The sequence below is a fragment of the Triturus cristatus genome, chromosome 10, assembly GCF_964204655.1.
Source record: "Triturus cristatus chromosome 10, aTriCri1.1, whole genome shotgun sequence".
Lineage (NCBI taxonomy): Eukaryota > Metazoa > Chordata > Amphibia > Caudata > Salamandridae > Triturus > Triturus cristatus.
Genome location: NC_140593.1, coordinates 1048980241 through 1048994360, shown reverse-complemented (window position 1 = coordinate 1048994360; position 14120 = coordinate 1048980241). Strand labels below are relative to the sequence as shown.

Sequence of the window (14120 nt, the reverse complement as noted above, 5' to 3'; positions counted from 1 at the left end):
GCCCTGGGGGTGGGGTGATGTTTATTTTAAAAAGAGAAAAAAAGCTGTGCAGGCTTCAGCACTTGTGAAGACTGCGCATGCTGAGCCTGCGCTCTACAATGTGCTTGCGTGGCGCCGGACAGAAGGGACTGGAGAAGGGGACGCTGGCAGCATCTTGGGCTTGGTGCAGACTGCACCGTGGCCTTCAGATTTATTTGACTGTGGGCCAATTTTGCTAAACAAAATAGGCCCCCAGTAACAAAACTAGCCCCTTGTTTCAAAACCAACCCCACCCTTCCAGCCTCCCAGAGGATTACCCGGAGCTCTGCATGTAAGTGTGATCGCTCCTCAGTCCCGCTAACAAGTTACAATAACGCAGCCTCACTAGACGTGTACTCACTGGTGCGAGGCCTCCCAGGCGCACTCCCTCTGCTCCACGGGTTCCTTCCTACAGAGCTCTGCACCCAGACGTGGCACACGTTATTGAATCACCATTTTAATCAACAGTGTAAACCAGCCATAGCAACCAGGGGCATGCTCTAGGTTTGGTTCAACTGAACTGCTTTAGTAATGCCGGTGCGTCGTGTGTGTGTGTGCCTAATGTTAAGGCTACAGCGGCGAATTTTGAAAAGGTTACGCTTACGCTGCCGCAGCTGAGCATGGGCTCAAATCCAGCCCAACCAGTGGTCCACCCACTGCAACACTAACTAAAGGCATGGGTTTATTTTACCATGGACAGTATGAAGTGCTGATATTGTGTGACACACATTGCCACCATGTGAGTTGGCACTCAGGTATGTATAGACCCGCCCCTCATAAATAAGTGCCAGTGCTAAGCACCGGCACAAATTAAGCACTAAAGGAAACCTACCAAACCCACACATTTATAAAAAACTAGACACCCAGGGAAGTCCAACGAGGTATGTCCTGCATGAATCTTCCAACATTTTCCTACCCAGAATCCCCCCAAACCTTACATTTTGCTTAAAAAAAATCAAATTTTCCTCACTGTTCTGTGGTCGAAAATTGTGGGGTCACCGGCTCGCCACAAATTTCCTACCACCCAGCATTTCCCCAGGTTTCCCTATAAAAATGGTACCTCACTTGTGTGGGTAGGAATAGTGGCAGCAACAAGAAATGGCCCAAAACATATTGTGGAGACATCAAAATTACCTATCACAAAATGACCTGGTTTTGCAAGGGGGACACCTGGGTTTTTGGCCTCGGGCACGGCGGCCATCTAGGGAAACCTACCAAACCTACACATTTCTGAAAACTAGACACCCTGGGGAGTCCAGGGAGATAGGAGTTGTGTGGACCACCCCCCCCCCCCCCCCCGGTGCTTTCCTACTCAGAATCCCCTGCAAAACTCAAATTTAGCTGAAAAAAATCAAATTGTTCTTACATTTCTTTGTGGGAAAGTTGTGGGATCACCAGGCTGACACAAATTTTCTACCACGCAGTGTTCCCCCAGGTCTCCCGATAAAAATGGTACCTCACAAGTGTGCGTGGGCCAAGTACCTGCGACAGGCAAGGGTCCAAAACGCATTGTGGGTACATCAAATTACCTACCACAAAACAACCTGGTTTTGCAAGGGGTGCACCTGGGTTTTTGGCCCCAGGCTTGACGGCCATCTAGGGAAACCTACCAAACCCACACATTTCTGAAAACTAGACACCCTGGGGAGTTGTTTTGTGATAGGTAATTTTGATGTCTCCACAATACATTTTGGCCCGTTTCATCTCATGGGCACTAGGCCTATCCACAAAAGTGAGGTACCATTTTTATCAGGTGACTTTGGGGTATGCAGGGAAGGTGGAAGTTTTTGGATCCACGCAGATTCCAGGACTTTAAGGTTTCCAAGGGATTCTGGGTAACAGAACCTGGTGAGAGCCACACAAGTCACCCCATCCTGGATTTGCCTGGGTGTCTAGGTTTCAAAAATGTATAGGTGTGCTAGGTTTCCCTAGGTGCCATCAGAGCCACGGTTCAAAATCCACAGCTAGGGACTTTGCAAAAAAAGGGTCAGTTTTCACTGTAAAAATATGGTGTGTCCACGTTGCGTTTCGCCTCGTTTCCTGTTGTGGTCACTAGGCCTACCGACATAAGTGAGGTACCATTTTTATCAGAAGACTTTGGGGAGTTTTGTGACCCATACAGATTCCAGAACTTTCCATCACAGAAATGTGAGTAAAATGTGTTTGTTTTTAAAATAAAGTTTGAGGTTTGCAAGGGATTCTGGGTAACAGTTAAAAATGTATAGGTTTGCTAGGTTTCCCTAGGTGCCGGCAGAGCTAGGGTTCAAAATCCGCAGCTAAGCACATTGTGAAAAAGGTCAGTTTTCACTAGAAAAATGTGTTATGTCCATGTTGTGTTTTGGGCCGTTTCCTGTTGCAGGCACTAGACCTACCCACACAAGTATTGTATCGTAATTGCATTTATATAGCGCTTACTACCCCTGACGAGGCGTCGGAGTGCTTTTTCGGCGAGTAGCACGCTACTCCGGGACCCATAGAGGATTAGTGTTAAATTAGAATAGTGAAATATGAAGGTAATTTCAAGTGGTGGATAGGTTAGTCAGTAATTTGGATTCGGAAGGATAGCAGAAGGATAGAAGAGGAAAAAAGGTTTGTATTTATATAGCGCTTGTTACCCCTGATGGGGTATTGAAGCGCTTTCTTGAGGGGCAAGTAGCACACTACTCCGGAAACCCATAAAGGATTAGTGGTGAATTAGTATGGTGAAATATGAAAGTAATTTGAGTGGTGGTTATTAGTCAGTTATTTGGAGTGAGAAGGATAGTGGAGGGGTGAAGGGGAAGAAAGGTTTGCATTCATGTAGCACCTGTTACCCCTGATGGGTGTTGAAGCCCTTTTCTGGCAAGTAGTACGCTACTACGGAACCCATAAAATATTAGTGTTGAAAATTAGTATATTGAAATATGAAGTAATTGGAGTGGTGGATATGTTATTCAGTTATTTGGATGGAGAAGGGTAGGCAGTGGGATAGAAGAGGGAAAGAGGTTTGTATTTATATAGCGCTTCCTACCCCTGATGGGGTTTGGAAGCGCTTTTTTGGCGAGTAGCACGCTTATCTGGAACCCGTAAGGATTAGTGTTGAATTAGTACAGTGAAACATGAAAGTAATTCGAGGGGTGGATATGTTAATCAGTTATTTGGATTGAGATGGGTTGAGGAAGGGTAGAAAAGGGAAAAAGGTTTGGATTTATATAGCGCTTGTATCCCTGATGGAGTGTTGAAACGCTTTATTGGCGAGTAGCACGCTACTCTGGGACCCATAAAGGATTAGTGGTGAATTAGTATAGAGGAATATGGAATTTGAGAAGTGAACATGTTGGTCTATTATTTAGATTGAAAAGGATAGTGGAGGGATAGAAGAGTGAAGGATTTGGATTTTTTTTTTCTTTTTGGGGGGAGGTTATAGCAGTAGGAGGAGGTTTTTGGATGAGTAAAAAGGGGTTTTGCAGGGGAAGAGTCTGAGGGAAGAGTTTAGAAAGGTCTGTTTTGGGGGATCTGTGTAGTAAAAGAGGTGTCAGATGATGCAAGGAGGGGTAGAGTAAGGGAGAGTCTAGAAGGGGTTATTTTGGGAATCATAGTAGTGGTATGGGGTTTGGGATAAATGAAAGATTGGATGTAGAGGATATATCGATAGATGTATAGGGTGAGAAATAGGGTAGTGCATTGGAAAGAGTAGCAGAAAGAAGTTTGAGATGAGTTAGAAAGTTGGGCTAGAAGATATATTGAGAGTAGTATAGGCTGAGAAATAGGGTAGTGCATTCGAAATGCTAAATTAGAAGAAAGTGATAAATATGCAGATCCATAAGTACATTGAAAGTATATGGATGCATTAAGGAGGTAAGTATATGTAGATTAAAGATATTGATAGAGGTACAGGGTAAGAAATAGGGTAGTGCATTGGATATGATTTTTCAGGAGAAAAGTAACAAACACACAGATCCAAGTACATGGAAGGTACATAGATGCACAATGGAAGCAAGTACATGTAGACCAAAGATGCACCAGATTACCTCTGGTTTTCAAGTGTTATTGTACTTTAATTTTTTTTTTAAACAACATAATTATTCTACATGTTTATACAAAGCAATACACAAAGATAGGTACATATCTATAGTGAAAATAAATGCTTATATACAGAGAGTTATGCTGTAAATTTCTGTTTGCGTATGGTGCTTATTTGTGGAAGAGCCAGTTCTTGAGTAGTTTTCTGAAGATAAGGTGGCTATCGGTGGATCTTATGTTGGGGGTAAAGAGTTCCATAGTTTGGCTGCTTGAACAGAGAAGGATGTGCCACCCATGGTTTTTTTCTTGTATCTTGGGATTTTGAGGCGAGGTGCCCCTTTAGAGTGGAGGTTCATTTGTTGAATGTGTTTGGTGATTTTGTTCCTGACGGAGAGTGGTCCCATTCCATGTATTGCTTGTGGGTGATACAAAACAGCTTGAATGTGGATCTTCTGGCAACCGGTAACCAATGCAGGGCTTTAAAGGGAGGTGAGATGCGGTCTCGTGGTTTGATATGCAAGAGTAGTCTGGCAGCCGAGTTCTGAATCCGTTGTAGCCTTTTCATGGTTGTTAAAGGTGATCTGTGGTAGAGGCTATTGGCGTAATCGAGTTTGGACAGAACAAAGGAGATGGTAGCTTGGACCTTGTGTGGAAATCCCAAATGAGGGAAAATTTGTCGCAGCATTTTTATAGTGGCAAAGCTTGATCTTGTTAGTTTGTCCACTTGGTCACAGCATCGATAGATTGGAATCCACGGTCATTCCGAGGTTTCTTATTTCCTTCGATACTTTAGGCGTTGATCCTAGTTCATAAGGCCAGGTGGCAAGCGGGTCATAATGTTTCCAATCACCACACGTGAGTATTTCTGTTTTGGAAGCGTTCAATTTGAGATGGCTCCAAGTCATCCACTGATCCACGGCTCTGAGACAACTGAAAATTGGGGATTTTCCAATGTCTTTGGGGCATTCCAGTTGTCATCTGCATAGTTATAGCAAGTGAGGTGAAATTGAATGATCAGTACCGGTAATAACTTCATGTATATGTTGAAAAGCATGGGCTAGATGATAGAGCCTTGAGGGACCGCTGCGTTTGTGGAGTATGGTTTGGACGAGAAAGGTGGGTATGGATGACATTAGTTCTGTTTCGATGGTAGGACGCAATCCAGTCTAGAGCAGTTCCCTCTATGCAACTTTGGCTTTAATGTTCCTCCTTGAGAGAGATCGGAATTTTATCTAGTGGCTGTTTCCACTCATGCTAAAGTTTCGCAGATGATTAAGATGCCTGCTGCAAAGAACATGTCCTTGTGTGTTCAGAGGTTGTCAGCCAACAGGCAGGATAACAAAGCCGGATGGATCCCAGAGAAATAATTAAATACTGGGTCTTGTCACAGCAGGTCTGTCTCTATTTGGTCCCTCCCAAGACCTACAAAGAAGTGTGAACACTACATAATAAACTGTGTTTAATATACCAAGGGGCTGGCTGCCATATAATGCTTGACTGCAACCTTCTACTCCACCACTAATGGGCCATTAGCAATTCCAAAAGTTTGGATTCCCAAGAAGATTTGAGAATAAACTGAGAGGAAATCTTGGGGACTGTTAGTGTGAGGCATAACTAAACATAAAAATTAAAAAGAAAAGAAAGATACAGAGTGGTTTTATTTAACCCCTTCGCTGCTGCGGACATTCCACTGCAGCGCTGGGGGGGGCAGGGGGGCAGCGCGGTGGGCCTGTGCTCATGACGGAGCCGCTCCGTCATGAGCCACAGTTGAGCTGTGCTCATGACGGAACGGTTCCGTCATGACTCCGCCCATTTGCGTTGTCGCCCCGCACAGGCGGGGAAACAGCGCCGCGCAGGCGGAGCGGCCGCCAACAGGATTGTCATGACGGAACCGTTCCGTCATGAGCACACGGCAACCGTGGCTCATGACGGAACGGTTCCGTCATGAGCGGGGAAGGGGTTAACAAAAGACTCTAATTAGATTAATTGAGTTAAACAAACGCACCCTAATATATGATAAAAAATGCAAAACACTTGAAAACAGCCAAATTGTATTAGTTTTTAAAGTTGTGACAAAGCATACTACATCCTAGCCACCAAAAAGTGATGCCCCCTTTAACAAGCCATTAACCCCTTCGCTGCGGCGGGAATTCCGCCGCAGCGCTGGGGGGTGCGGGGGGGGCAGCGCGGTGGCGCTGTGCTCATGACGGAGCCACTCCGTCATGAGCCACGGTTGAGCTGTGCTCATGACGGAGCGGTTCCGTCATGACTCCGCCCAGTTGCGTTGTCCCCCCGCACAGGCGGGGAAACAGTGCCGCGTAGGCGGAGCTGCCGCCAACGGTCGTGGCATGACGGAACCGCTCCGTCATGAGCACACGGCAACCGTGGCTCATGACGGAGCGGTTCCGTCATGAGCGGGGAAGGGGTTAACAAAACAAAAAAAGGAGTGTACACAAATCCACAATAATTCAAGAACGTGGAAAACTACATGTAGCAGGGGCAGTCTGCAGGTAGGATCTAAAGCAAGAAATTAGACATGCTGACCAAACAGAAGCATGCCTTTGTAAAAGACATGAATGGGAACAAATTAAACAAGCATTTGCAATGCAATAGGTCTCGTTTTATAGAAAGTTTGACCTATTGGTATTGTAAATGACAATGCCTTTTATTAATGCAGGGTTTTTAAACACAAATTTATGACTACAGAGGAGAAGCTTCCTCCCACACATACTGATCCATGAAGCCCGTAGGTTAATCGACATGGGTGTATGTCAGACCTGATGTTAACATGGTATGGATAATTTCCTTCTCTCAGTAGTGCATGACTGTGATAGCTATAGCTAGGGGGTTCTTGGTTTCCTACCCTGACAAAGACTTTTGACCTTTTTAGGCAGGCAACATAGGTCAAAACCTGTGTTGGTGGTCTTTCCCCCTAGAATGGCCAGACGCATGATAAAATGCGATCCAGTGACCATACCCGTATCATTTAACTGATACCAGGGTAGCCAGTAATAAAGGCAATTCCTTTGGGAATACCCCCTAGGTATTTTAACCCTTTTCTTCATATCATAATTAATACAGGACCAACAGAATTGTCCTGGAACAGTCATCTAAGAACTCCTAAGCCTCATACACTTGGTTGAGTCCGGTGGAGTGGTATCATCCTACTCCAGTGTGAGAGGTCGCCTATGATGAATCTTGCCACATTAAGTTGAGGTTGAGGCAACTTCTCAATTCTTTATTTGATGACCCAAAATAATTTTTCTGAGGTCACCCACTACCTGCACTGAGGATCTAGAGAACATTAAGTGTGTGTGTGTGTTTATATACATGAAGTCAGTCATGCAGACTATCCTCTCTTAGTGGTGAAATAATTTAGATATTACATTGCCCACAGGTACGTGTATTTTAAACTCACTATTTGCATTTAAGAGGTTTAGTACAACAAATTTACACTATGAAATTGTTTATGTGTACTCGTTATATGCTACTAGAAGAGCACTTACACTGCACTGAGGTTGACTCAAAGTGTTGAAATTCAGTTTTAGTAGTAATGTTACATGGTTGATCAGCTTTACAGTAATGTTACCCTGAGCTTGTAATATGCTAGCATGGCGCTGAAGGGACTCCAAGGATCAGTTGGCAGCTATGACTTTGGAAGATGAGAGGTGGGGTATATAGAAAGGTATATAATAACAGTTACCCAAGCCCAGAATCCATCATTGAGGGGATGGTGGTCAGTGGATTTAGGCGTTTCTGTGGCTGCAGCATTTACTGCACACTTAAGGATTTAGAGTGTTAGTTAGGTAATTTATAACATTTGTATGTTCACCACAATGATGTTTTACTGTCAAATGGATAAAAAGAATACTGTTTGAGAATGTTCTGCATAATTTGGTCCTCCATGCCGCATAATCCTAGTTGCTCTAGACAAGAGAGTGGTTTGAAGGCTATAAGTATGACGAATTTCATATTTCACAAGATTCTAATTGGGAGTCCAACATTGGTTCACGATTGCTGGATCCATGCTAGGTTTCGGGATGACCACAGTCTATGACATGCATTACCCTTTAGTTTGCTGGATGTAAATTCTTGCCCTATGCCTATCTTCACAAGCTTGCATACATCTGCCCCTCATGGACAAATATTAGAAGCAGTGACTGTAGTAGCGAAGGTGTGAAAATAAAGAGGCGAGTAGGACCAACATGTTCTCATCCCACGCCTGAGCAGACCATAAGACCCAGTGTAATCGGGGCCAGTTCAATTATGTGATTGTGCCTCTGCAGAGTTTATCACATCATGATAGATTTGACCCATTTGCCACATACTCGTTAATCTGCTGCATAATCTGCAGATTTTAACAAAACAAAGATTTTGTTTGTAGAGCAATGGGTTCAAAAGTTACTAAAACACAGCAACTCTTGTTGTCACGCAGTGCAAGACCATTTGAAAGGTTCACTGGCCTCCTTTCTGTTGCTTATGTTTAGATTTGGGTGTTAAACTAAAAATACTGAGGTGCAACCAATGGCCAGTGTTAACAAGTGTAATAGTGACAAAATAATTAAGTAATAACATCACAAAATGTTCCACATAATTTGCCTTTTCTAGCTGCAAAATGTACTCAACCCTGCCACATAATTTGACCCTCCCTTGCCACATGATTCCAGTGGTCCTGAGTATAATTAATCTTTAACAGTGTATAGTTTCTAGGAAATGATTTATACGATCGTGTTTCAAACTGCCTTTACATATGGTGCCAAACTCAGTGGCACTTAATGATAGAAGTCTACGGACTATTTAGCCTGTGACAGGCACAATGCTAATACCCTAGACATCTGCCACTCAAGGTCTCGGAAGGATTCGCTGAGGCCCTCTGGCAGCGCCTACAGTCCTGGAATCGGGGCGCCAGGCGCCACAGAAGGCGCGCCTCTACATTTTGGGAACCGATGACAGTAACACAGGCGCTCTTACACAACACCCACACTTCCAGCTCGGGGCACTGATGACTTGCACACCACTCAACCTCCGTCTCGCCGACCACGAAACGCCAGCTGCCGCCGTATGCCTGACAGACCATGTGAGATATGTCCTAACAAGCCGGGCGTGACCTTTAGAGTAGGGTTTGCGGTCTGCCCACGGGCGGCGCGAGGCAGGAACCTCAAGTGATGACGACTTTAGGCTGCTGCCTCGAAGCCCTGCGAGACAAGCGGTGTACAGACTGATGACGTGGCTCTCGTCCAGGGCCCAGTGCGCCCCGGCTCCCAACAATGATGGAACCTGCAGGGCTGTCAATGATGTGTAACTGCAAGAGAGAGGTCCGTGTCAACAGTTAACAAGTTCATTTATTTAGGACGTTTTAATGAAGCGCATAGTTTTTAAGTTTTATAGTAAGGCAGCTTAGACAGATAAATCACACATTTACCTGTATGCCTGTCATAAGATGCTCATGTTTTGATGCGGATTGGGGGTCTAGTGTTTTCTGATCAATGGGGTGGGGGGGTTCAAGTCTCACCATGAAAAACAAGCGGCAGGGAAAGCGTTCGCTTTCACTTCCGCTTGAAAAACAAAAAAGCCCGTGAGTGGTGCGCACGCGCGCGCCACTGCGAGCCATATGCTTTCAATTATCGCGCCTGTGTCTGGGCACGATAATTGGTTTTCCCGACCGGATACCTCCCGTACTCCAAAACGCTACAGATCATCCTTTGTATGGCGGAATGTTTTTGGCAAATTCTAGAATCCCTGACACCTTTACCCGGGATTTCGAGCATCGCTACTCCGACCCATAATTTGTTTTGTCTGACATTTTTTACAGTAACTCCTTCCGGTGGGATATTACTAAGCACTGATCGTCTAAACTTGCTATGAATATCGGAATCATTGATATTTGCTTTTGTTGCCTCAAGTGATTCGTCCAAGGATTTTATTCTGTATCCAATTTTGGGAAATTTCCTTTGACCTGATTTTTACTATCCCCCATCGTGCAAATTTGTCTTTTGTGGATCATGTATTCATTTGGACGCGTTTTTGAATACATTTACAAAAACCCAGTGAATTTATATATTTCTATCTACCAGACAGACTTGAAGTGCATTTTGTTGTCCCCCCCATTACCTACTGGTCTCCGCCCTGATGAAGTTGTGGCCCCGTTCTGGGCCTTACACTGAAACGCTCGTAGGCGTCTGAACTTACTGCGTGCCTCCTCCCATGTTACTCCTATTTGTCATCAGGATGACGCACGAACAAACCTTCAGTTTAACATCACCTGGCAGTTTCACCGCCTTGACCAAGTCTTGATATTTCGGTTGTTGTGGCTTGAATGTGTGTTAGTATGAATGTTGTGATGTATGGGACATTTAAGAATTCTGTTTATGTTTTTCATTTTGTAATTCATTTTGTAATTATGCATTGCCAATGCGTGCCAAACTTGTTGTAATCCTATGTCAATAAAAATAAACTTATTTTTTCCAACTTAGGTTGTGGTTATATGGCTTGAAAATTGATATTGCTCAGCTCCAGGTAGTGATAGAATATTAAGGAACCTATGTGTTAGGCCATTTGCTTCATAATTTAGGCAGGTGCTTTTTTCTCAGTGTGCATTTAACTTACTTTCCCCTGCGTTACCTGCCTTCATTGTCTTCAGGGGTCCCCCTTCTCTATTGGTCTAGTACTTTCTGATCAATGGGGTGGGGGGGTCAAGTCTCACCATGAAAAACAAGCGGCAGGGAAAGCGTTCACTTTCACTTCCGCTTGAAAAACAAAAAAGCCCGCGAGTGGTGCACGCGCGCGCCACTGCGAGCCATATGCTTTCAATTATCGCGCCTGTGTCTGGGCACGATAATTGAAACCACATGGCCTATTAGTGTCTATTACGCGCACCAAGCGCGTAATAGAAACCAATAGGCCATGGGCAGACAATGCGCCCGTCTTTGGCCAATTGCGTGCAGTCTTTTAGAAAAAGACGCACGCAAAGGCCAATGGGGTAGCACAAAAGGACAAGCACACGTACGAGCGTGTGCGTGTGCGATTCCAGGCTCCATTTCTGAACCCCGGACAAAAGGACACTCACTGCGTGAGCAGTGCTACGCACTACATCGCTAGGCGCGAGACCTAAAAAGTGGAGGGGCTTTAAGTCACAGTATCCATTACAACATGCCTTGCTGTGCAGCGCATGCGCTGCCCAGGCTCGACCTAAAAAGGACACGTTACTGGTACTATACGCCTGAACAAGTTCACAAGTGGTGCCCAAAATGTCTCCCAAATGGAATTGCGGAAGTGTAGTTACTTTGACACACCTACTGCGGGACTGGCCAAAGCTACACATTATTGAGGGGAGGTTCTTATTAGTATTAACGATATGTTTAACAAAGCATTATCGAGATTCCGTGCACAAACCTTATTGGGACTTCCCAATCAACTGCCATACCCTTTAAGAATTGAAAAGGGGCAATTGAATGAGGATGTGGTGTAAGGGTCAGAACTGATGAATTTGGAGCTGGGGAACCAAATTTGAGTCTGGGTGTGGGCTCAACATCCTGTGATTCTGGGCAAATCACTTAATCTCCCGTGCATACATAAAATGAATGTGTCCTTGTACAACGCAACTGGTGCTCATGTAAAGCGCTGCATTACCTTTGGGTCGAGTTTGTGCTAAATAAAACTGCGGGGAAAAAAGCCATGACACTTGTGGCGATAACAGCATGCTGGTGTAGAGTGGCCACCGGAGTAGGGAGACTGGTTCCAAAGCCTCTAGAACCTATTGGGAATGGATAAACTCCCTGCCTCCCTAGAGAAACTAAAAACACACTTTCTGAAATCTTGGGGACCATGCATTGACTTCTTGTTCCAACAAATACAGAGGACGTACCTGTCTAAGATACCTAAGAATTCTACATCTGACAGAAACACGTCTCCTCTGAACAGAGCCAGTTATTGATTTGCCTTACAGGAATTGATGTGGCACAAACTGTTGCGTGATATCTGATTTCTGGTGGGAGAGTAGGGGAGGCTGTGGGAGGGGGGAAATTGAGGAAGAGTTGGTGTTTGGCAAGACTGCTTGCTCTCCACCTGCTTTTATGATGTTAACTATAAAACAACTTGACAAACATCTAGACAAACGATACGATTGTGAATGTGCTAATGCAGGCAAAGGGAACTGTTTGTTTTATACATGAAAAACGTAATAAAAGCAAAGAAAACTTTGTTTATCTCAGCATAGGTAGGACTGACTGACTATAGGGCAATCAGGCAGTGCCAATGGGCTTGTCTGGCAAGTCAGTGTGCGTGTTGGTTTTTGGACTGTTTGGGCACCTGTTATATAGTGTACTGGGTCCGTTTTTACTGTTTATTTCCCTGGTAATAAAACAAACATTGCCTGCAGCAAGCTCAAATAAATGCAGTCTTCCACAGCTTGCAAAACACTTAAACAGCATGCCTTACAAGTTGAACATTATGGATTAGTAACATTGCCCAAATTTACAAACATGGGCAACTACTTGTGGCCACCTGATTCAGTAATGGGAGCCAATTTTACCTTGGTGCCCTGGCCTATTTCTGTCCCAGTCCGATCCTGATCTCAGCCAGCTGTACAGAAAAGATAGACTAATGTGCGAGTCACTGGGGGCTACAGTCTGGTTCTGGTTCAGCCAAGGTCCCCCCCATGAGACTCTCAATCCAAAAGCGAGCGAAGAAAAGGTTCGGTCTCCCCTGCATCCTTGCCCCCTGGGGACAACAGAGGTAAGGCTATTTACTTTTCCACACTCAGAATGCAAAAGATCCAAGCCACTGGCCAGCGTCTCCTCTGCTGCACCCATTGGGGTTGAGAGAACGATGGTAAAGCCCGAGACCGAAATGCCTTGGACCATTTTTATCAGAAGACATCGGGGAATGTGGGGTGGGTGGTATTTGTGGATCCAGAACTTTCCGTCACAGAAATGTGAGGAAAATGTGTTTTGATTTTTATGAAGTTTGAGGTTTGCAATGGATTCTGAGTAACAGAACCTGGTGAGAGCCATACAAGTCACCCCATCCTGGATTCCCCGGGGTGTCTAGTTTTAAAAAATGTATAGGTTTGCTAGGTTTCCCTAGGTGCCGGCTGAGCTAGGGTTCAAAATCCACAGCTAGGCACATTGCGATAAAAGGTCTGTTTTCACTAGAAAATTATATGTTCATATTGCGTTTTTTGGCCGTTTCCTGTCGCAGGCACTAGGCCTACCCACACAAGTGAGGCACCATTTTAATCGGGAGCCTTGGGGGAACACAGAATTGTAGAATTGACTTTCTATGCATTTCTGCCTTCCAAATGTAAGACAATGTGTAAAAAAAGAAGTCACTTTTAAAAACGTCCTATAATTCACATGCTAGTATGGGAACCCACAATTTCGGAGCTGTGCAAAAACTGCTGCTTCTAAACTGTATATTGTTTCCCAAATGCATAGGTATATACCCGTGAAAAACCATTGCAAGATGCAGCTCAGTTATTGGCTCTGGGTTCCTCGGGTTACTGGTGAACCTACAAGTCTTATATATCCCCACAACCAGAAGGGTCCAGTGGATGTAACGATGCATTGCTTTAAACAATCTGTCATACTTAGAAGAAGCTACAGGGAAAAACGTTGGCACAAATGGCAGTTTCTTTCAACTCATTTTCAATATTTCTTATTTTCAACAGTTTCTGTAACAAAACCTTGAAGGAGCTACACAAATGACCCCTTGCTGAATTCAGAATTGTGTCTTCTTTTCAGAAATGTATAGCTTTCTGGGATCCATTATTAGTTTCCCACCCATTTCTACCAATAACTGGAAGGAGGTTGAATGCTCAAAAGTAGGCTATGCACCTGTAAAATGCCAAAACTGTGTAGAAAACTTTGGTTTTCTGATAAAAGTCTGTCTGTCCCTGAAAACTGGGAAGATGGTGATTTCAGCGCCAAACCCTTTCTTTATACCATTTGCAGGGAAAAAAAACTGACGCTTTATTCTGCAGCACTTTTTCCCTATTTCTAAAAAAAAGAAAATGTGGCTGTATTTTGGCTAATTTCTGGGTCCCCTCCAGGGGATTCCACAAACCCTGGGTACCTTTCAAAATCCCCTTGATTTTGGAAGAA

At 44.4% G+C, this 14120-nt stretch overlaps 1 pseudogene; it reads right to left on the bottom strand.

The window, feature by feature from the left end:
- The window catches only part of LOC146796540 (actin, cytoplasmic 1-like), a 70989-nt pseudogene that overhangs the window by 17608 nt on the left and 39261 nt on the right, over positions 1-14120 (bottom strand).